This window comes from Rhinopithecus bieti, unplaced genomic scaffold (assembly GCF_001698545.2).
Source record: "Rhinopithecus bieti isolate Rb0 unplaced genomic scaffold, ASM169854v2 scaffold_35538, whole genome shotgun sequence".
Taxonomy (NCBI): Eukaryota; Metazoa; Chordata; class Mammalia; order Primates; family Cercopithecidae; genus Rhinopithecus; species Rhinopithecus bieti.
In genome coordinates this window covers 11,884-34,450 of record NW_016815913.1, presented here as the reverse complement: position 1 = coordinate 34,450, position 22,567 = coordinate 11,884, and the positions used below count along the sequence as shown (strand labels likewise).

The window sequence follows — 22,567 nt, the reverse complement described above, 5'->3', positions numbered from 1 at the left end:
AAAAAAAAAAAAAAAAAAAAAAAAAAAAAAAAAGAGCACTTGTGTGCTCTTTCCCTTATGCTTCCACCATACCTCATAAACCCTGCTACTGCAGAATTGATAGGTATTGTAACTGCTTGCTTATTTATCTCCACAAAAGCCTCCAAGTTCCTTCATGCCTGGAAACATGTTTTGTCTTGGTATTCTCAGTACTTAGCACACTGCCTAGCACAGAGCAAACCCTTAAAAATCCTGAATAAATGTATAAACTCAGACATTACAGTTACCCTTGCATATTTCAAAAGTCTGAAGTTCCCAGGATATCTCGGAGTCTCAGTGATTTGCCTTTAGTTTGTGGCAAGCCGGAGAATCTATGTATTTACATGAAAAGGAACTTGTTTTTTTACAATAAAGTCAAAAAAGCCTTTTAAGTGTGAGTAATCTAATAAAGCAAGTTTTCCTTATATAAAATCAGGGGCAATCTTTGTCAGTAAAAAAAGCTTTATGTTACTTTTGTATTGCCAAAATAAATATTTACCAATGAAGAAAATGTAGTAGAAGAAAGGTGAGCTCTGAAATGTATATCAAGCTTTCAAGTTTATCCCCTCTGGTTTTAAAGTAGTAAAACAATCATGACTTTAAAAGATATATAGTAAACTAATCCATATCAACACACTAAGCTTATCATCCTTGTTCAAGTGTTATCAGTTTGCAGCTCAGCAAACTTCCTGATTTTATGGTACTGCACCAAACATTTATCTAAATTAAAGTGTATGAGATCTAAAGGTGCTTTTCAATCACAATATCCTTTATGAATTAGAGTTTCATTCATCAAAATTACAGGCAAAAAGAGGTAAGGTCTCAAAGGGCTGTCTCATTACAAGGCTTGTAAACACTGTCCTTAGGAAGAATTGGTTTAACACCCAACAAATCAAAATGTGATTGGGAAGAGAATTTATTTGAGATCATCTATCTTCAGAAGACTGTTGGACCGAGTGCACTTTTTGGCCTCTTTAGCCATTCATCAAGAAATTAACAAGCGAATACCACAAACTACCAGAATGCCTTGGCTCTGAAAACGTATACAATGTGTAAAGCTGGGTAGGACAGACATATATATACGCTATTGCCTATGAAAACATTAAAATACCAAAAAATTTAAAAGTTTAAGGAGAAAAAATGTCACTGAATTATAGCTCAAGGAAGCTAAATCCAAAATCATACTTATGTTATTTTTTGTATCATGTGACAACACATGAAAGCACTCTACAGACTGACTTCTGAGTAAATATATAGATATAAAGCTCTGTATATGAAAATGTCATGTAATACAGAATATTGCATTGCACAAATCTAAAGTTCCTTTTTCATAAAATTTCTATTAATAACCAAGAATCCATGTGAAAAAAGGTATATTTTAAAGGTGAAGTAACAGAACTAAAATGTTTCTAGTATTGTTACTATATTCCAATATTATTGTTACTCTTATTGCTATATTTTAAATTACCATTTAAAAGTTTTATTGTTATTGTAAATAAGCATAAGTTAAAATGCAGAAATGACAAACTGGAGACCTTAGCTCCTCTTAACGATATCAAAGAATATGTCTACCTGGAATGGCCACACGATCAAGGCAAAGAAATTAGTTCATGTGCTCTTTATGTTCTTTTCTATCGATAAAATAAACAATTAATGTAAAGAAAATATAGTATTTTATTTCTGTTTAAGAATTCCTCCTATAATCAACTCTAAAACATCTATACTAATAAAGAAAAAAGTAATTCACAATAGGTTAGCTATAAATCATATGTGTGGCTAACACACATAAAAAAGAGATAACCCCATAATAAGCCAGTTTTAGTGTAGACTCAGCTTTTCACCAGCTTATGCTATTATTATTTATATTGATTGTGGAACTATGGTGTTTTCATTTATTGAAAAGTTATATATAGGTATATTTATGGGTATTTATATATACTTATATACATAGTATATGTAGTTATATATAGATGTATTTATTGAAAAGTTATATATAGGTATATTTATATAGGTATATATGTATATCTATCTAATATATATCAACCATGGAACAATACATTTTCAATGTTATTTTATTTGTATCATTTAAACATATGATCTAAAGCTCATGATCTAGCCTCTGCTTATTTAACCTCACTATTTTACTGATTTGGCTTCTTTGCACTTCATATTCTCTAAAAGCTGAATGTTTCTGTCTGCATACATGCCACATTGTCTCAAATCTTTAAGTCCGACGTATGTAATTTCTTTTACATAAAATCTCTTATGTGCCTTTTCCTTCAGGATTCAGTCAGGTTGATTATTTTCATCTCTGTATAACATTTGTATCTTAGAAAGAAGTCATCATATCTTATCATTGTTCATTTTGGAGTGTTTTAGTTTAGGGATTCTCTACTGGACTTTAATTTCACATGTCAAAATGGTACTAAATGATTGTTGAGTAAATGAAAACACATAAACACAATTTACATATTAGTCATTTTACATGCACATTACTTGTTACTTTTCATGTACTTTACAGTTTCCTCATAAGTGGGAGAGTTGGACTATTTGATTTGTCATGCATAAGTTATTGTTCCCCACCAATATCCAATAGAGACATATTTAAAAAATTCAGACCAATCTCTTAATTTCAGTTTCCAAATTTGCAGAAGAGTAATATTAAGTATTTTCCACATTTTCTTTCACAGGATCATTGCAAAGTTAAAATGAGACAATGGAAATGTGTGGAGATTGTTTACATAGTAAGCTTTCAAAATGTTTATTAAATTTTGATAAAATAAAACAAGAGGGTAAAAAGCATACTGAGTACATAATTAAAACTGAAAAAGAACATAGTTAATGCTTTATTGCTTATAATAGTTTTGCATAAGATTTATGTAAAGCAAAGGAAAAAAAAAAGCTGGCTTATCTGAGGATTAAAAAACTCAAGATAAAGCATGAGTCTATGGTCTTGGCACAATACCTATCCAACATCAGGTATTCAACAAGTGATAGTTTTCTTTCTTTCAGTTGGAGTTAATATTCTTCCTTCCACCATGCTGTTATAACAGTGTCTGTATTAATTAAAGCATGAATGAGCCTTCAGCACCTCCACTAGATTGGATGCTCCCCGAAGACAGGAAGGATAGCATGAAGTACAAGTGTTATGAAGTAACACCTTTGGAAATTGAATGTAGTATAAATAGCTTACATTTTAAATGTAATGTATGTTTTCCATAACTATTTTATTCATTTAAAGATATTATTAAATAAAATTACATAAAGCACCAATGTATTTGACATGTACTTTTTATTTTGCATACAGATATTTAATAATATAAATATGTTTAGTATCTTGGATACCTGAAGGAAAAGAACTGCTTTCTCAAGAAGAGATAATGCATTTAATATAGGCTTCCTTTCATCTTTGGAAAAAGATCTTTGGGAGGACACTGGCAAAATAGAAATCTGGTCTAATTTTATTTTTACCTAAAGGTATTATCAGGTAATTCTGTTTCTAAACACTCAGAAATCAGTTGGACAGGATGGCATTCTTTATCAGAGAAGAAATTCTTTTCATTATACACCATTTCTCAATTTTTTTTAGCTTGTTCAATGTATTTTGACAAAGTCTACCACTCTTTTAGTACGAAGAAATGTTGCAATTCATGTCCAAACCTAAATACTTTCTAAAGTGCATTAATTACATGAATACTTCAGGAAATTGTAAAGCTTACTTTCTCATTAAAACTTAAGTCTGAGCAACAAATACCTTTTCAGACTAGTGCTTTTAGTAACTCTATATGATGTTATTTAATTTCCACTAAAAGGAAAAAGATTTAAGATAAATCTACCTTTCAGAAAATTACACTAGATATGACATAATCTTGTGCAATAATATGTATGAATCAATCTATTACTGAGAAGTTTATAATTTTGAACATTTCAAAAAAACCTGAAGGAATACTTTTTCTTATACTGAGGAACCTAGTATTCAAAAACATTTTATGCTTGCCTTAGTTTATCTGTGAGATAAAAGTAATAGATACACACTAGAACAGTCTACTGTAACAATCATTTACTAATAAGTAAATATTTTTCTTTGTAAATCATCTAAATTCAAATTTTAATTTTGTGTTTCACTTTATAACATATAGTGTATCCTTCCTTAAGAAAAAAATTATGATAATAGGAAAGATCACTTTTCTAATGAAGATTAAGGACAAAAAATTAAATCATCTTCTTTACAAAATACCATTTTTTTTAAAAAAAAGAAAAGAAAACAGACCTTTCAATAGAAAAATTCCAATGGCAAAAATTGTTAGTGATACTGAATAAAAACACTAAATTAGAATGACCAGAAATCTCCAGCATTTTCTCACTCTTTTATACCTGATACTGAGTCAGAAGCCTCACTTTATCAATATAAAATTATTTTATGAAAGCAAGTATTCCTACACATGATATAGACTGTTTCTATTTGTTGTTCCAAACACATTTTAAGTAAAAATCTGAGTATTTACTAAGCAAATTTAATAAATACAGATACAAAGTCTGGATAGTTCAATCATCCAGTTCCTCCTTTCTTAGTTGTGGATATTTTAGTTTGAATGAGTTGGATCTAACCATGATTCTCACTTCAATTTAATTTTGTTGACAGAGAATATATTGAATAATCAAAAATAGATATTATCTATACCACTATAAAACTAAAAACCTAAGACACCAGCTTAAAATTTATAATAAACTTGGTTCAAAAATGCTAGTCCTTACATGGATCAATAATTCATGACACTTATGGTCCATTTTAGCACATGACTATATTACATAAAAGTCAGAGTACAGCATCTTATGTATTTTTACCAAAAAGGAACTTGTACAGACTTTTATTTTAAACTAGATATAAATATTACATCTTTAGGTAGGCTGTGTTTTGAAAAGCTGGGGGAAAACAGTTTAGTAGTATAGTAAATGTGCAGCATTAGCAACCTGGGAATTAACACATGGAAATTATCCCAATGTTAAATTTGTATTCAGATTAGTTATGCTTGTAAACAATTTATTGGAATTTAAGAAAGAAGAGAAGAAAATGGCTACCTAACACCAACAGTTATTGCTCACTGGAAAAGGACATCAAGGACACTTGCAAGCAAAAGAATTGGATCAATATTAACTTGATTTTCATTTCATGCTTCCCCAACTCCAGTAAGCTGACAATATACTCTGATTATGTGAACTGCCTCAGAGTAACACAGAAAAGGTTATTAGAGCAAGAGGTGGAAATGGAATGCACTTTTTATATTGACAGGCCTGCTAATAGAGTATACTGATTTTCAAAGACATGCAATGCATTTTTACAATTTAGTTCTGACAGCAAAACGGAATTTCATTTTATTCCTAATTCAAAATATTCATAGGTAAGCAATATTTCTTAGAGCAGACCAACAAATGGGAAATTCATAAACAGCATTTTAAACAGAAAATGCAATTAAAAAAGTGCAAGAAAATATTATTGAATTTAAGTGAAGCATTATATAAGTATGAAATGTTAACTTAATAATCTTCTTAATGGAGTCAACGTAGAAAACTGCATTCTATGCTTTTTAAGAAAATTTGATAAACCATATTTTAAGAATATACATGATGGTAAACGCAGACTCTCTCCACATTTTAGACTGGATATTACTTGGTAGGATTTTGATTAGCCATGAAGTTAAGATTTTAATTATTTAAAATGGGATTTCATTATATTAAAATCACAGGGCACATTTTACTTGTGAAAAAACATAATAAAACATATAGAAAACCTGGGTCATTTTGGAACTCTCTAAATATCAGAAAGAGCAGAGATGATGCATTATTCATCTTTGTGACTATATGAGTACATTGCTTAGCGTTTGGTCCCTATGATAAAATACACACAGAAAAAGACTAACATGAAATAAATACATGAAAACGATAAAGACAGCTATCTTTACATGGATGACTTCTTTCAATGTTTTTGGCACTTTTTTTTGGTATTTCCTATAATGATCATATGTTTTTCTGAAAGAAAGCAAGAAAAGGAGGGAGGCAGGGAGGGAGGCACAAAGGAAAGGAACCTGTATCATGTACCAAGATGGGTAGATGGCTGGTGAGCAAAAGAATGTGAGTTAGAAAGTTTGGCAACCATTAGAATGAAAGAAAAGATTAACTGGACAACTTGAGAGTGGGCTGAGAGGGTGGGGAGACTTTCTTGCACAGAAAGTGACATTACTTCAGGAATGATGCTTAGTGTCGTCATCTTCTTCCTTTTTTTTTTTTTTTTCACATCTAGCATTCCTTGTTTACTAAAGTTTTAAACTTTTTCCATTTCATGTATTTTCAAATAGGAGACAAGTTTATTTTTCCATCTTGCAGACAGCATATGCACTAAGACAATATTCTCAGTTTTTGATCTCAATCCAATTATTTAGTGATTTTTGTATCCCTGGGGCACATTTAGTAAATGTCAATTCCCTATTTGATCATTGTGATGGAGCAGCAATTTTTGTGAAGGTGGCCTGGGTCATGAAGGTAGGGGAAGGAGCCAGTAAAGAAGTCAAAGAATTAAGATGGCATTAATGACAACATGGCCTTCATTTGGGATGTGGCATATCCCGAACATAAAGGCTTTGATAGCTCATGCAAGTTAGCATTTATATTTTAATTACATTATGCTAAAAATGAATAGCGGTTTTGCTTTATACAGTATTAACAACCAGAAATCAGATTACTATAGATTAGAATTTTCAATGGAGAATTTATGATGAGAATTTTAAAAATGTGAGGGAGAAAATCATGTTTGTATAGACAATTTAAGGAAAATAAACAGAGACAATAAATACGGGCTGGTTTTCCATGAGAGGCTCGGTGTCTTCTTTTAAGTCTATCACAAAGTCCAATGTGGACAGTTCACTTTAAAAGTGTGAGATGGTGGAAAATGGGGGTAGGAGACTTTTGAGAGGGGTAAGCAATTGGCCCAGAGACATGGAAGAAAGAGATAATTTAAAAGTCTCTTTAATTCTTAAAAAATGAAATATCTAAGGGATGGTGCTGATACAGATGATCTAAAAGCACTTTTAAAACACCAAAACATTTAAAATATTTTCCTAAATGGCACAGAATACATATCCTGGGAATGATACTAAGTTAATCTGTTCTGATGTATCTTTACAGACGATAGGCTATAAGCATCAACCAAATATTAGCAAGTAAACTTTACAGCAGGGAAATGTTCAGTAATGCCCTTACAGTTAAGGAAATTCCAAATGTATTTACTACAACACACTGCAGAGTAAGAGACTGGTATTTGGGTTGAGTTTTAGCTTTACCTATCACTTACTATTTAGCACATCACCTAATTTCTATGGTTTGCCATTTTCCAAATAAAAATCATGTAATGACAATCCCCTTCACAGCAGGGCCACCACTGTGTTTCAGCCTCATCTTCACACCATTTCCCCACACTACCCTGTGTTCCATTATTCAGTACCATTTTCCATTCCTTGAATACATTATGTTGTATTATGTGGTCCCTTTTTCCACAATGCCACTCTCCCACTTGGGAAGACTTCCATTCATCCTTTCGACTCCAGCTAAAATATATTTCTTCAGTTAGGCAACCTTCTTTACTGAGCTCCCATAACATTTTTAATATACTTTGATGAAAATATTATAATTGTATATTGTAATCACTTATAAATGCAATTGTGTGTACACTTTACCAAAAATTAGTCTACAAGAAGCAAGATTTTGAACAATGATCTAAATTAGTTCCATGCCAGTCAGAAGTAATTTGGAAATGCCATCCTTCCAGACCTAGTTTATAGAAAATCCATCCTTCAATGTTGTTACCCAAAGTGATGAACAGCGTGGTTAAAATCTGTTTGTATACCTTAAAATTAATCAATTATCGGGCTGGGCATGGTAGCCGATGCCTGTAATCCCAGCACTTTGGGAGGCCAAGGCAGGCGGATCACCTAAGGTCAAGAGTTCGAGACCAGACTGGCCAACATGGTGAAATCCCGTCTCTACTAAAAATACAAGAATTAGCTGGGCATGGTGGTGCATGCCTGTAATCGCAGCTACTCAGGAGGTTGAGGTGGGAGAATCACTTGAACCTGGGAGACGGAGGTTGCAGTAAGCCAAGATCGTACCACTGCACTCCAGCCTGGGCAACAAGAGTGAAACTCCATCTCAAAAAAAAAAAAAGAAAAAAAAATCAATTATCAATTAAATAAAATATAGCAACTAAGTAATAAGCACAAAGAATTGTATTAATGTGAATGTTCCAAATGGAACTGATAGAATGATCTGATTCTTATCCTCAAATGGTTTTTGTTTTATCTAGGAATATGAAACATCTAAAATAAGAATACTTTCTGAAAACTTTACGAAGTGACTTGTCATCAAATGCCAAATATTAAGGCCATTCAAAGGAGTAAGGGTCCTTTATGTCTCCATGCCATGGTAATTTCTGTTATCACCTCTGCCTTTACTCCCCTGATAACCTGGTAAATTCATAATATTGAGGCAATTCATAAGCCTTTACTTGTTTGAAGCCTACTCCAACCAGACTCAGTAAGTCACTGTCTCTCCCTGCGCCCCTTTAGGAACTACTACATCCCTCTATGACAAATGTTTATCTTCTTTATTCCTTTCACCTGGACCAGGGTTATTCGAACTTTGGTACTATCGATATTTTGGACTGGAATTTTGCTGTTGTCGTTGTGGGGAGCTCTTCTGTATGTGGTAGGGTATTTTAGGCAGCATTCCTGGTGTCTACCAATTAGATGCCAGCAGTGCACTCCTACCTCCACCCCTGTTGAGAATCACTACACTACACCATGTGCTGCTAGATGGAAGAAACTGATTGTCTCAGTCTCCAAATCCAGCATCTAGCATGTGCATAGTATGTAGAAGTTATTTAATAAATGCTTTTAAATAGTTACTCAAGTCCTCTGAATCTGTATAAAGTCTACAAGCTGAACCTTCAACAGAAAACTAAGTGGCTTGTTAGAACATTTATCAATATGAAAAATGCTATATAATATCTGTAAAATGTATTTTGCAACTTAGCCTTTATATAACCCATTTAAATTATTTTAAGACACTGTAAAACTACTGGTGAAGACAAGGCTATGATACTAAAATATGACACTACACCAAAAGAGCTGACACTTCCTGCATGTCTTTCCCTCTCTCTTTTTAAAAATTTACATCATTGACTTTCAATAAATGATTTAAACCATAACCAGATTACCTATTTCATTCCAAACAAGGAGATCCAATTAATAATACACAAACCAAAATGGAGTTTTCAATGAACAACAATGAAGATGTTTACTAGAGTCTCTACATAATACAACCAATAGGTTATTAGTTTTAAAAAATCAAGTCATCTCTTTCACATGTTATAAGACCTATAAAGTCTTTGAAAAATGAAGTCAGATTACTTGATAGCTTCTTTCTCAACAATTGTATAGCCGTCTTAGTATTTTTCTATTCTCACTGCCTTTCTTATTCTTGATGACTGAACGTAGCACATTACAGTAGCCATGCATATACCATCAAAACTAATTTAATTCCAGATTCATTACAGAGCTGCTTTTTATTCATCAAGGTCATATCTTGATGGCTTCACAAGCTTAGATAAATCAGGTGTTAAGCAGACACATCTCTGAGGAACGTAAGAATGTTCTCATTTGCAGTTCTCAGCATATCTTATTATTTATTGCCAAAGAAATGACTGATTAACTTTGTCATTTTTGCTCCATGTTTTTTTTTCCTCAGGCTGAAGCAGACTACTCTCTTCTACGATGCCTGATCAGACCTATTTAAGATGATGTCTTTGATCACAGACATGGAGGCACTTGCAATCTTAGGGTTTGATGAAATATTGTTCTACTGTAATTTTATGAAAGGGCAACAGAGGCCTAAATAATAATTGACAGTCAACAAAGACAATCAAACTTATTAAGATTTTGTAGCATTCTTAAACAACAATATTGACATGCTAGAAATGCACCAGAATTTGACTAGTCTAAGTTTTATTCTAATATATAAACAATATACAAAACCCTCCTTTTTCGATCATTTCCCTATTAGCTAATTTGCTCAAAAGAATTCTGCAGATCAGAAGATGAGTTTATGAGTTTTAAAATATTTTCCTTATACTGTTCCATTGCTATAGTCTGTAAAATTCATGGTAATCAATTAAATTTTCACTTGTATGAGATTTTACTATTAGAAAACACCTAAATAACACATTAAATACATGCAAAATTAGAACACTAACCATCAGGGAAAAAATTACATGCCTCTAGGTTTTCATTAATCACATTCCAACACCAGAGGCTGAAAGTATATCAAATCACACAAAATCTTTTGCACATGACAACCTCATAAATTATTCAACTCATTAGTATTACTAAAAAAGCATGAAAAACTCCATCACTATAAAGGATATTTTCCAACTGAAAAAGGTCAACCAAGTTTCAATAATGAAATTGAAGGGAAAGCTTTTCAAAGTAAATATGAAATAAAATTATTATCCATTATTTCCTTGAAATTATATCCAATTCTGACTGCCCATTTAAAAGAAAGCATTGCTAATGTATTATTAATATATTTGAAGCACCAAATAAATTGCCTGAAAATAATGTCATGAAATCCAAATGATGGCTAAATGTTCCTTCCCATCACATGAAAATTTAAATATAATTTAAAATGTTTAGTTGAATTTAGGATATCAGAAAAAATCAAATGACTCAAGATATTTTTATTAAAACATGAAGTCTGCAAAATCAGTTTCACTTCTATCACACTAATAAAGGCTTATATTCTTGAACCACAGTATACTTACTACATTAATAGATAAGACGAAATCAATGCCAAATCCCAGGGATTGCTTTCATGGTCATTTAAAAATTTCCTTTCTAAGTAACTTAAGATTGTTCTCCCAGTGTATACAACATGTTGAAAATTCTGAAAACTTTGATACCTAATTCAAATACTTCTAGATATTCTGAAAGTTCCATCTATAAGGTTTATAACTCCAGAGAGGAGACGGCTGAGGCACAGCGGCAGGCTTGCCTTGAACAGAGAATACAGCTCCTAGCAGCGGCTTTACAGCCCAGTCGTGACCCCAGACCAGAGAGCACACACCCTGCAGACTCCAAGGTTACAAAAGGAGCCTGCTATAAGTGCGGCAAGGCAGGACACTATGCCAAAAGGTGTCCACAAGGTCCTCGAGCCCCAACACAGCCTTGCTATAAGTGCAAGGCGTCAGGACATTGGACCAGTGAATGTCCTAACCCTCGTCCACCAGCAACCCCCTGCCCTGCTTGCCAACAGGAAGGACACTGGAAGTCTGATTGCCCCACCCTGGGAACAGGTGCCGCGTCTCAACGTGACTCCCTTTCCCAGGATCCTGGGAGCTCCTTCCAGCTCCTACATCTGGACGACGACAATTGAAGGTGCCGAGACTCGGGGACCCCTATCACCCTCGCCGAGCCGCGGGTAATTCTCCTGGTAGTGGGTAAGACAATTAATTTTTTAAACAATAGCGGGGCTACCTACCTATTCTGTTTTGCCGTCCTTCTCTGGACCTAGCCTTCCATCCAATATCTCTGTAGTAGGAGTGGATGGAAAGCCATCCACTCCACGAAAAACTCCACTCCTTAATTGCTGCCTGGCCAACAACTACTTTGCGCACTCGTTCCTCATTATACCCTCATGCCCTACCCCCTTACTAGGCCGAGACATCCTGAGCACCTTAAAGGCCTCCATATACATTCCCACCAACTCATCCACTCCCCTTCAACCCCCTCATGACCTGTTGCTCATGCTTTGTGCAAGTGCACAGGCTCCTCCTATGTCGCCCCCACCCCCCATCTTCCCTATTTCTGTACACCCTCAAGTGTGGGACACTTCCACCCCGGTCATAGTGGCCCAGCACCTACCAGTTCTCGTCAAGCTCAAAGATCCCACTCGTTTCCCAAACCGCCCCCAATTCTCTCTCTCTCCGACACATCTACAAGGTTTAAAGCCAATTATCACGCGACTACTTAGCCAACATATTCTTGTCCGCACACATTCCCCCTGTAACACTCCAATACTTCCAGTTAAAAAGGCAGATGGAACGTATAGGTTAGTACAGGATCTTCGGCTAGTCAATGAAGCTATCCATCCAACGCACCCTGTAGTTCCCAACCCGTACACCCTTCTGTCCCATATCCCCACCAATTCTACTTATCTTATTGTGCTAGATCTTAAGGATGCTTTCTTTATCATACCCCTACACACAGACTGCCAGTTCCTTTTTGCTTTCACATGGGAAGACCTAGATACACACACCTCCACTCAATTGACGTGGACAGTCCTCCCACAAGGGTTCCGGGATAGCCCCCATTTCTTTGGTCAGGCCTTAGCAAAACACCTTGCCTCCTGTCCTTTCACTAATAGCAAAGTTCTGCAGTATGTAGATGATTTCCTAATTTGTAGCCCTATCAAACAAGACTCTCTTCTAGACACTGCAACTCTCCTTAACCATTTAGGCTCATTAGGTTATAGAGTATCTAAACATAAGGCCCAAATTTCTTGCCAAACCGTCATATACTTAGGAATTGAAATCACCCCAACAACCCGGTCACTAACTACCGACCGTATGGCCCTAATACGAAACCTTCTTCCCCCTCAAAATGCAAAGGAAATTCAATCCTTCTTAGGTTTAATAGGTTTCTTCAGACATTGGATTCCTGATTTTGGAATCTTAGCCAAACCTTTATACGCTGCAGTTAAAGAAACCCCATATGGGCCTTTGTCCAACCCCAAGTTAATCTCGACTCATTTTACCCGCAAAAGCTTGCCTTCTCTCACAACCCACTCTCTCACTGCCTGATTTCCAGCGTCCCTTCCAACTCTTTACAGATGAAAGGCAGAAAGTGGCAGTTGGTCTTTTAGCCCAGCCTGTCGGCAGCACCCACCGCCCTGTGGCCTATCTATCCAAACAACTAGACCTAATTGTACAAGGCTGACAACCCTGTCTGCGTGCATTAGCAGCGGCAGCCTGCCTGACCCAGGAAGCAAAAAAGCTCATTAGAGGCAGTAATTTAACAGTCCTCGCCACACACCGTCTTCAGGATCTCATCTCTCATAAAAGTATTAGCCACTTAACTCCATCTCGGCTCCAACTTTTCCATCTTTTATTCATAGAAGACCCCATTGTTACTTTAGAAGTTTGCTCCTTTCTAAATCCAGCCACTTTACTGCCAGACCCTCTTAAACCACCCTATATTAAACATTCTTGTCCTGAGGTCCTGGAGGCTTAACCCCCCAGCCACCTACACTTGCATGACCGGCCCCTTCAGAATGCACAACTAACCCTATTTGTAGATGGCAGCTTCTTTATCGACCCTCAAGGAAACAGATAGGCAGAATATACAGTAGTTACCTCCTCTACAGTCTTAGAGGCAAAACCCCTACCACAAGGGACCACATCACAGCAGGCAGAACTCACTGCACTAACCAAGGCACTCCTCTTATCAAAAGGAAAAACAGTAAACATATACACAGATTCTAAATATGCTTTCCTAATTGCACACACCCATTCAGTCATCTGGAAAGAGAGGGTTTTTAACCACCTGCGGTACCTTTATTATTAACAAAAACCAGATACTCAAACTACTAGATGCACTGTTGGCACCTTCCAAGGTAGCCATTATACATTGTAAAGGTCACCAAACTTCATCTAACCTGGTAGCAGTTGGCAACAATTTTGTTGACGCCACTGCTAAGTTAGCCGCCGGATTTTCTACCCCTAAGCCTCCTTCTGTTTTCTCTTCCCCTAGTCTTTTCAGGGTGGATAGAGGCCTATCCCACCACAGGAGAAACCGCTAACATTGTTGCCTCTATACTCACTGAACATATTATCCCTAGGTTTGGCTTCCCGGTCACTCTTCAATCCGACAACGGTCCAGCATTCATCTTCAAGGTAGTCCAACAGGTGGCAGCCCTCCTACACATCACCTGGAAACTCCACATCCCTTATAGGCCTCAGTCTTCTGATTTAAGAAATCACTTGCGTCACCTTCAACCAAATGCTTCTTCATCCGTACGTCCAAACACCAACCATAGGCCCCGACCTTGGCGACGCCCCTTAACAGCAGGAAGTAGCCAGATAGACCACAGCACCCCTTATCACTATTACCAATAAAAGGTTGGACTGTTTGGATGAACGGAGGCAGGACGGCGCACTTCCGGGTTTTTCATCATCACAACTTTTCCCGTGTGCGCGAAAATGCAGCTGATGCCCGGGAAGGTGCAAATTAATCAGGCATGCGCCAGGTGATGTCAATCCGGAGAGACCAAGATTTACCTGGTGGCACCTGCGGAGCGCTCCCCCTCCCCCGACACGCCCGTGCCCCGCCTATTGCCCTTCCACTCCTAGAAAAGCCGCTCCCGGCAGACGCACCGCCGGCGGGCTTTCTCAGCCCCCACTCTTGTCGGGACTGTATTAGAAACTCCGCCCCCTAGCTCCGGTCCCTGAAGCTAGATGAGCAAAGAATAAATTTGCAGTTTTGCTTTTAGCCTTGCCTACTCTCTGGTTCTTTTGTGCTCTCTCTGGTGGTCTTAGAAAAACAAATCATTAATCTCCACCTATACAACTCCAAAACAGTAAATCATTTTGGATGTTAGTCTATACACTGCTAGACTTCAAAATACTTAAACACATTTAAATGTTTAATGGCAGGCAGAATATCCAGATGTCAGGTTATTATTTTTTTTAATATGCTTTATGTTCGAGGGTACATATGCACAACATGTAGGCTTGTTACATATGTATACATGTGCCACGTTGGTGTGCTGCACCCATTAACTCATCATTTACATTAGGTATATCTCCTAATGCTATCCCTGACCTCTCCCCCTACCCCACAACAGGCCCCGGTGTGTGAAGTTCCCCTTCCTGTGTCCAAGTGTTCCCATTGTTCAATTCCCACCTATGAGTGAGAACATGCAGTCTTTGGTTTTCTGTTGTTGCGATAGTTTGCTGACAATGATGGTTTCCAGCTGCATCCGTGTCCCTACAAAGAACATGAACTCATCCTTTATTATGGCTGCATAGTATTCCATGGTGTATATGTGCCACATTTTCTTAATCCATTCTGTCACTGATGGACATTTGGGTTGGTTCCAAGTCTTTGCTATTGTGAACAGTGCCACAATAAACATACGTGTGCATGTGTCTTTATAGCAGCATGATTTATAATCCTTTGGGTATATACCCAGTAATGGGATGGCTGGGTCAAATGGGATTCGTAGTTCTAGATCCTTGAGGAATCGCCACACTGTCTTCCACAATGGTTGAACTAGTTTACAGTCCCACCAACAGTGTAAAAGTGTTCCCATTTCTCCACATCCTCTCCAGCACCTGTTGTTTCCTGACTTTTTAATGATCATCATTCTAACTGGTGTGAGATGGTANGTTGAATATTGGCCCCCACTCTCTTCTGGCTTGTAGAGTTTCTGCCGAGAGATCTGCTGTTAGTCTGATGGGCTTCCCTTTGTGGGTAACCCAACCTTTCTCTCTGGCTGCCCTTAACATTTTTTCCTTCATTCCAACTTTGGTGAATCTGACAATTATGTGTCTTGGAGTTGCTCTTCTCGAGGAGCATCTTTGTGGCGTTCTCCGTATTTCCTGAATTTGAATGTTGGCCTGCCTTGTTATGCTGGGGAAGTTCTCCTGGATAATATCATGCAGAGTGTCTTCCAACTTGGTTCCATTCTCCCTGTCACTTTCAGGTACACCAATCAGATGTAGATGTGGTCTTTTCACATAGTCTCATATTTCTTGGAGGCTTTGTTCATTTCTTTTTACTCTTTTTTTCTCTAAACTTCTCTTCTCACTTCATTTCATTCATTTGATCTTCAATCACTGATACCCTTTCTTCCAGTTGATTGAGTCAGTTACCGAAGTTTGTGCATTTGTCACATAGTTCTCATGTCATGGTTTTCATCTCTATCAGGTCGTTTAAGGACTTCTCTACATTGGTTATTCCAGTTAGCCATTTGTCAAATCTTTTTTCAAGGTCTTTTAGTTTCTTTGCGCTGGGTTCGTAGTTCCTCCTTTAGCTTGGAGAAGTTTGATCAGCTGAAGCCTTGTTCTCTCAACTCATCACAGTCATTCTCCATCCAGCTTTGTTTCATTGCTGGTGAGGGGCTGTGTTCCTTTGGAGGGGGAGAGGTGCTCTGATTTTTAGAATTTTCAGCTTTTCTGCACTGCTTTTTCCCCATCTTTGTGATTGTATATACCTTTGGTGTTTGATGGTGGTGGCGTACAGATGGGGTTTTGGTGTGGATGTCCTTTCTGTTTGTTAGTTTTCCTAGTAACATTCAAGACCCTCAGCTGCAGGTTTGTTGGAGTTTGCTTGAGGTCCACTCCAGGCCCTGTTTGCCTGGGTATCAGCAGCACAGGCTGCAGAAGAGTGAATATTGCTGAACAGCAAATGTTGCTGTTTGATCGTTCCTCTGGAAGCTTCGTCTCAGAGGTGTACCCGGCCCTGTGAGGTGTGAGGTGTCAGTCTGCCCCTAGTGGGGGATATCTCCCAGTTAGGCTACTCGGGGGTCAGGGACCCACTTGAGCAGGCCCTCTGTCCGTTCTCAGATCTCAATCTCCATGCTGGGGGAATCACAACTCTCTTCAAAGCTGTCAGATGGGACATTTACATCTGTAGAGGTTTCTGCTGCTTTTGGTTAGGCTATGCCCTGTCCTCAGAGGTGGGGTCTACAGAGGCAGGCAGGCCTCCTTGAGCTGCTGTGGGCTCCACCCAGTTCGAGCTTCCCGGCCGCTTTGTTTACCTACTTAAGCCTCAGCAATGGTGGGCACCTCTCCCTCAGCCTCTCTGCCGCCTTTCAGTTAGATCTCAGACTACCGCACTAGCAATGAGGGAGGCTCTGTGGGTGTGGGACCCTCTGAGCCAGGCGTGGGATATAATCTTCTCTTGTGCCATTTGCTAAGACCCTTGGTAAAGCGCAGTATTAGGGTGGCAGTGACCCGATTTTCCAGGTGTTGTGTGTCAAGGTTTCCCTTGTCTAGGAAAGGGAATTCCCTTCCCCCTTGCGCTTCCCAGGTGAGGTGATGCCTCACCCTGCTTCGGCTCTCGCTCATTGGGCTGCACCTACTGTCCTGCACCCACTGTCCAACACACCCCAGTGAGATGAACCCGGTACCTCAGTTGGAAATGCAGAAATCACCCATCTTCTGTGTCGCTCACGCTGGGAGCTGGAGGCTGGAGCTGTTCCTGTTTGGCCATCTTGGCGCCCTAAAGGAACTATCACTATTTTTTTTTAACTTGTACATGGATGTCCTGGAAATTTGTATATACAAAATCTTTATATAAAATACATGAAATCTGTTTTCTTTTTTTTTTGAGTCTTTTTTTTTTTTGAAACTAAGCTTTCCACTCTTCCCACAATATGATATTGTTTTTCAGATTTTCCAAATAAAACTGCAGTGAATATTTTAAAATAGCTTTTTTTCCCCTCTTTTGAGTCATTTTGTTGGGTCATGTCCCCAGATGGGGAATTGTTGGGTCAAACATTATCAGCATTTTTGAGGCTCTTGATGTGCATTGGCAAAATGTTTTGCAAGGGACTTGTTTCCAGCAATCCTCATTTACATTGTTACAGCAACATACATGAGATTCTTTTTATTTTTACTGCAAACCCACTAATACCGAATATTACAAGAAAAAGGTTTCTGGGCTCATTTACAACGGATAAATGATTTCTTCTGTACTTTTTAAAAAATTGCTTTCACTTTTAATTCAACTTGCAGGGATAAAATTTTTAAAAAATCTGAAAGAATTTCAAACTAATAGAAACATTTCAAATATAGTACAAAACCCCTATTTTTATCCTTATCCAGGTTTTCTCAATATTAACAAAATCTACTCCCCCCACCCCACTCCTGTACATACCCATTATCACTAATCTTTTGAAAAGCTTTTGAGAAGTTGCAGGTATGGCGTCCTATTACCCCTAACTACTCCGTTGTATTTCTCAGAACAAGAACATTCCTGTGTAAGCACCATCAACCCTCCAACTCTGGAATTTAGCATTGATAACAATACTGCCATCCAGATCATGGACCCCAGTCAAATTTTACCAGCTGCAATCATCTAGAAAAATGTGCTGTAAGGCTGGGCACGGTGGCTCATGCGTATAATTCCAGCACTTTGGGAGGCCAAGGTGGGTGGATTGCCTGAGGTCAGGAGTTCAAGACCAGCCTGGCAAACATAGTGAAACCCCATCACTACTGAAAATACAAAAGAGTTAGCTAGGCATGGTGGCAGGCGCTTGTAATCCCAGCAGGAGAATGGCTTGAACCCAGGAGGCAAAGGTTGAAGTGAGCTGAGATCGTGCCATTGCACTTCAGCCTGGGCAACAAGAGTGAAATTCTGTCACAAACAAACAATCAACAACAACAACAACAACAAAAAGTGCTGTAATAATCTATCTTGTCTTTTTTGGTCTTCTCCAATTTGGAATATTTTCTCAGTCTTTCCTTATCTTTTGGGTCCTTGGCAGTACAAAATCTGTTTTGAATTAAGTTTTTCAACATTTACTGGATTAAGTGCTTTGTAATAATTATTGACATGTACTTCCTATTTCTTCTGAAGAGATATTTTTGATATAGGTTAGAGTGCACATTAGAGGCAGGAAGAAGGCACAATACTAAATTTCTCTCATCAATTTGTGATTCTTCCCTCTACTTCTATATATAGATCACTCCAGAGAGAGCTTCCCACTCACCTTCTCTACATCCTCTGTATTTACTCCCAACTCTCCACTCAGTTCTAAAGTCCATAGTCTTGTGAACTGTGATGAAGGTTACAGGAGAATCGTTTTTGGAGATAAAATTGCTTTATTTCTCTTTAGTCTTCCACTCCCTGACCTTAGAATGACCATGGAGTAACTCCAATAGGACCATGTAGATTCCCTGAATATTGTATAGTATAGATGTGTCATCTTTGTTCTTAATAGGTCTAATAAAAACATACTCCTCTTTTCTTTTATAAAATAACACAACTCAAGAGGGATAGATAATAGGTTCTGAAAGTTGCTGACGATCCAGATGGAAAATTCATAAATACTGTATTTTAAAATATAATACATATAAAGAATATTTAATATCACATCTCTATTTCAAAATTAGGGTATTATATTTTACTTTAGGTTCATTAACAATAGTTACTATTTTATTAAAATATGACTATCAGTTTGAAAAAGATTTTATTTAAAGATTTTAAATTTTGTTTCTTACAGGCTTTGACACTGGTTTATTAGGAATTATTTTACAAATTAAACACACAAAGTATTCACTTTTAAGAAGAAATACAGACATTTTTCTTAAGCCTTTCTTAAAAGTAATCTGTAGACTGTGGAATGTAGTATAATATGAATTCTATACAATTAAAGCTTTGGCAACTCAGTATCACCAACGATATCACTGTAGCATAAACTCTGTTACAAATTGTCTTTATATATTTCTACTTTCAAATGAGATAAATTCAGGATTAATTGGTAAAAAAGTCTAAATTATTGGTTAAATGAAATGAAGTTTTAATAATTTTAAGCTCATATTATAAAACATGCTACTACTATGTAGGCAGATATTTCTAAGATTCTCTCCTACAGGATCATAATGATAACTTATTTTAAGTTAGTATCAAATCCTTAGAGGGCTATTATCCTTAGGTGCTATTTTTAGTTATTCAAAGAAGGCAAAGTATAATTTTTTCCAGCATATTTTTTCTATAGTTACTTTTACTGTATAAAGTTACTGTGTAACTTTTATCTTAGGTGTAACAGTTTCATACGAAATCCTTATCTATTTCTTAATGATATTTTGAGGCTTATTACATTATAGCAATTCATAGCTTACTGGGACAAGAAATTTTAAAAGCTTTGCACATTTTGTCTTTTTATGGTTAAGAACATGAATAGTATTACATGATATAAACTATGATTTGAATTAATGCCATTTATCAACTATAGTAAATTTTTAAAACAGATGGCTCACTTAGTACTCCCAAATAAATGAAAATTAATATAATAAAATACGAGTAATTGAAGAACAAAAGTGGGTAACAAGTACATGGACAGTGTTCATTACTGGTATTTCCTTAGTGAATGTGGTTTATAAAATTCTGATATGCCCCATCAAACTTAAACTTGTTAGAGCACTGAAAAATGGGCAAGTAGACCAAATGTTCCTAAGTATACTTCTTAGCAGAAAACAATCTAAAATAGCAGCATTTTTATTAAACTACAAAAATATTTTGATATTTATGATTTACTGTACAATTTATAAAGAACAATTTAGGGTACAGTTCCATTGTAGTGTGATAATTAATGATACTGTAAGTAGGAGACCATCTTTTTCAGACTTGTAGTCCATTGGAGAACTGGAAATTTAAATTGGCAGCTTATAACAAGATTTTAAATTACATTTTATTAAACTGAAAGTAATAGGTGGGATGAAAACAAAATATCATATAAAGAGGTTATTAATAAAACATTTTTCAGTTATATATACAATATGTATATGCATACATAAACACATACTGTATACATATGTATATATATTATATGTGTATATGTATATTAATGCAGTATATATAAGTGTGTACACAGAAACAAATTTATACATAAAATATATAGGTCTGAGTACAGGATCAGGGTCATTTTTTTATTTACTATGAGTCTTGGTCATCAAAGTTTGAAAGACACCGAAAAAGAAATTAATTTTATGCTTGTTTTAGGATATATGAAAGAGATGTTAGTTAATAACTAACTATGTGAAGTCCATTTATCTCTTAAAAAGAAGTTGAAGGCTATAAAAATATATCTAATCTGAGAAATAATGGGTTGATTAACAGTAACCTAAATGATGCTGAAGGATAAAGCAGAACAAAATATTTCTGACTCATGACATGGAGAACATTAAATACTAGCGGAAAAAAAAAAAAAAAAGGAATTCTCAAACACAAGGAGTCACCTCACATCCAGAAGTATTTTTGTGGAAGCAGCATTGGTACTAACCATATTCTATTGCAGCTTTGAGCAATGCCTCAGCATGAGTGGAGCCAAATGCATTGCGAACAAATCGTCTCCTTCGACGAAGATCATCTTCCCAGTAATCCAAACGCCAGAAATCATGCAATTGGCTAAGAGTAGAGGGAAAAAAAGTAATCCCTATTAATAACAATGCATAACTGGAAATACATTTTTCTATAAAATTGAAGTTATTTTGTTGGTCTCATTGCAAAATTAAGATAATGTGTGTGTGTATATATATATAAATATATATACACATACACAAATACAAGTGTGAAATATACATGCATATATTCCCTCTACAACTGAAAAAGACTTAAAATAATAACATTCTCATATTTCAGGCATTATACCACTCAGCTCTGCTTTTTATTTTTTTAAATTTTCTTATTTCTACTAAAAGCATTAATTATGTGGAGTTTAGTAACAAATGCAACATCAAATTACAAGTATTAATGGTACAGTTTGGTTTCTTTTACACTGTTTTTAAGAAGGGTTGTAAATCACGGAATACACCTCACTACAAATAGTTTACAATTTAATGACCATGGTTTCTTAGTAGGCTGAATTAAGAAGTATAAAATATTGCCCACTTGAATTTGGTGGAAAAATGATTAAAATAATGTACTGAAATATTCATTGAAATAATTCCCCACTGCCCACAGCAACCTGAGAAAAATGCAATTTTATCCATTATTAATAATAATGAATTAGAGCTGCAAAAATTTTCAGTATGTGGTAATTGTCTTGGTAAATTATTATTCTAATGCTAATAGAGTTCTTGGATGATTTTACAGCTTTCAACTAATATAAACCATTAATAGCCATGGCCAACACTGGCCATCACTGTCTTTTATACTCCAAACCAATACTAAAAATCCAAGAGATATTTCAGAAATGATGTAAATAGGCCCATTATATAGCCAATGAAACATTTTTTGATGATATAATTTTTGTTTTTAATTTAATTTCAGTAAACATTAGTAATAAATGCCACTGTTTAAGAAGTCAATTTTATAATATTCTAATTTTCCAGAGCAGCAGAATTCATAAAAACATATAAAATACTTTCCTAGAAGATTTCACTTCATTAATTATTTTGACATTTTACCATAGAAGAACACTTTCAGTCTGATTAAGGCAGGATCTATGTATGTTTTGCTCATCATTATATTTCTAGCACAATGTCTGGTGGCACACAGCATGTTTTTACTAAATATTCATTGAATTAATGAAAACATTTTTTTAATTTCAAAAAAAACTATAGATTTTTTCAATGTCTGGCCATTGAGAAAAATAATTTCATTTTGAAAAGCATTTTAGATTTTATGGCTATATAATTTTGTTATCCATAATTTCATTATAAAAACCTGATAGTATAAAAGGCATATAAAAAGAACTAAAATTGTAAGTCTTTGAAGTA

The 22,567-nt window shown here is 36.0% G+C and overlaps 1 protein-coding gene across 3 annotated transcripts in view; it reads right to left on the bottom strand.

Annotated features, from left to right (window-relative positions):
* The window catches only part of NBEA (neurobeachin), a 274,737-nt gene extending 253,476 nt beyond the window's left edge, over positions 1-21,261 (bottom strand). Inside the window, exon 1 of one of the 3 annotated variants that reach the window (XM_017854162.1) lies at positions 21,130-21,261. The gene's annotated coding sequence lies outside the window, so the exon portion shown is untranslated. The remainder of the gene's footprint in view (positions 1-21,129) is intronic. The other 2 variants (XM_017854160.1, XM_017854159.1) reach the window with 2 other exon arrangements.
* Positions 21,262-22,567: the final 1,306 nt, after the last annotated feature.